Raw genomic sequence first — 2,820 nt, forward strand, 5'->3', positions numbered from 1 at the left:
CTTAAAGAGAAAGTGTGATTCTTGGTAGGTATCCAGCTAATACTTGAACTGCTTAGCGTTATTAGTACGGTTTTAGCTGTTCAAACTTTCCACCAAGAAGCTGTGCAAAAGCCATCACTACCTACCAGCTGATTTCTGGTAGTTCAGAATTTGGGGCTGGATAATCCTGTGATGGAGGCTGCCTGTGTGTGGCAGGGTTTTTAGCAGCATCCCTGGCCTTTACCCATCAGATGTCAATGGCAACCTTAACTCCTCCCTCCAGGCATTGCCAAATGTTCCCTGGTGGCAGTGTCACTCCTAGTTGAGAATCACTGTTGCAAAATTAGGGCTCCTGGTAGCCCTTGGGAGGGGGGATTGAGATTGGTGACTGAAATCATTGTCATGTCACCTGCCTCACCTATTTTTTTTATCAAAGGGGAAGTACCCTGAAAGTCTGCTACCTCAGCTGGGGACATTTTCTTACAAAGTACAAATAACAGTCCTGTAATGGTCAGATGAATGGGGATAGGTTATATTTGGTTTCCTCATGGCCAGCACGGGCCAGTGTACCCACTCCAGTAAGAAGGAAACCTGGAAACCACCCTGTTGTATGCCTGTTGGCCGTCTTTCCCTCCCCCTCCTCCCCAACCTGCTCCAGTGTTTATATACACACTGCCCCCAGCAGTTTCCTATTTGTGGATGGTGAATTTTGAGGTAGTTCTTACTCTCTTGTACTTTAAAGTACTCTAAAGGACTGAAATAATTTGGGGGCAGAGGGAACTAAGAAATCCAACCTCCACCTAAATGGAAACGCAGGCTTACCCATAGAGCCCTAAGAAGTGGGGTGGGGCGGGGCTCCCGGGATCCTCCTTCCTGGTGCTGGGTCTACTCCATTGTATCAGCTCCCTTGGGGGCCTTCAAAAGGCAGGTGTCAACGAGTGATCACCTGAAACAACCGTGGCTCTTTCCTGCTCCTCATGGTCTCTGCGTGTCCTGTGTCTGCTTCACCGAGTTCTATCTTTGCTCAGTGCTTCATATTTGGTTTCTGGAACACCCCCTACCCATTTCCTTCTCAAATTCTTTGTACTTGGTGTTCCTTTGCTGCCCTGGTGGCTTTCTCCTCATGCTAGTCATTCAAATGTCACTTCTTTAGGGCCTTTCCCAGCTACCCCACCTCATGTTGCCTCTCCTGCAGCACCGTCGCATTCTATTCCACTTGTCCTTAACTAATATCAGATTGTCATCTGATTATTGCCCTCAGTAGAGAGCCAGAACTTAGCACCTGCAGCAGCACCCTAACAGGTGCCCCAATGTGTAGAATGAACAGTTCCTAAAGCCTAGACATGAAAACAAGGAAACCTGTCCTTTCCATCCAGCCACCTAGGAAATAGGTTGAAAATTTTGCGTATACAGTTTATTTTATTTTGGAGAGAGAATCCAATGGCTTTCACTAGGTCTCAAGGGGCCCTGATGAACACTGGTCAGGAACTTCTATTTTAGAATAAGTTTCCTAAAACCAATTTCTTAAGAGGACCTATGATTAAGGAATATTTTTACATTTACAATGATGACCTTGTGAAAAAGATTATTCATTTGTAGTATTGTTAAGTACTAAACTACATTCCCATTACCTTAAATCCCAAATTGACGTTATAAAGCTCAGAGCAAAGAACCCAAAACTGAAAATCTCTCACAAGAGGAATTTGACCCTCCTACACGCTCCTCATGAGAGGCTCATGCTAATCCTGAAAGACACAGGCCCTACAAACTCTGAATCTCAAGCCATCCTCAGAGGACACAAATTCTTGCAGATGTTTTTCTTCCTTCTCTCAAGCTAATTTTTCAAAAGCAAGAGCAGAGAGAGCAGGAAAGAAACAGGGAGGATGGAGGAGGGGTGGGGGGAGGGGAGGGAGACTCCCCGCTTCCCCTCCTAATACTAGGACCTCTCCTCATCGTGAACTTGCTTTACTACAGCTCCCCTGAAAAATAAGAACTGATTTCACTTACACTGGAACCCAAATTCTTGGGGCAACAGAAACTATCTTCATATACTTGAATGTCACATTAAAAGGAATGCAACATGGGAGGTGGGGGAGTGCTATTTACTCAGGAAGCAAATGGTAACAGTATTAGAAATGTTACATTCTTATTGCTTCTGAAATCTGGCCTTTAGGTCTTAACCCTTTGAGTGCCAACCAATATCCTAGGAACTATGCTAAAATCGCCAAGGCATTTTTGCTGATTTTACAGCAGTTTAGGAAAAAAATTATGAATCGCAAGTAAATGAAGTTACATATTCAATATCTTCCACAAAATCTTCATCTTCATAGCAAGAATTGACATATTTAGCAATATCATCATCACTAATAAAAGCAGACTTAGGCCGAAACCGGTTTGGCTCAGTGGATAGAGCGTCGGCCTGTGGACTGAGGGGTCCCGGGTTCGATTCCGGTCAAGGGCATGTACCTGGGTTGTGGGCACATCCCCAGTGGGAGATGTGCGGGAGGCAGCTGATCGATGTTTCTCTCTCATCGATGTTTCTAACTCCCTATCTCTCTGTAAAAAAAAATCAATAAAAAATATATATATTTTTAAAAAAAGCAGACTTAGAACTGGACACTGCAGGAGGAGCGCGATAGCGCTCCCGGCACTTTTGGCGAATAGTGGTTAATAGGACACAATTAAAGGAAAAGAGGAGAGGACAGGATCTTGCTGGGGCTTGTCATTCCTGAAATCTGCTCATCTGTCCTTAATCATCACATTGTCCCTACCTTCACTGGTGTTCATTTTGTTCCCATTGTGATGTGAGAAAATTAAGCTAATAGCCAATAGCAAATGATC

The sequence above is a fragment of the Myotis lucifugus genome, unplaced genomic scaffold, assembly GCF_000147115.1.
Source record: "Myotis lucifugus unplaced genomic scaffold, Myoluc2.0 scaffold_239, whole genome shotgun sequence".
Classification (NCBI taxonomy): domain Eukaryota; kingdom Metazoa; phylum Chordata; class Mammalia; order Chiroptera; family Vespertilionidae; genus Myotis; species Myotis lucifugus.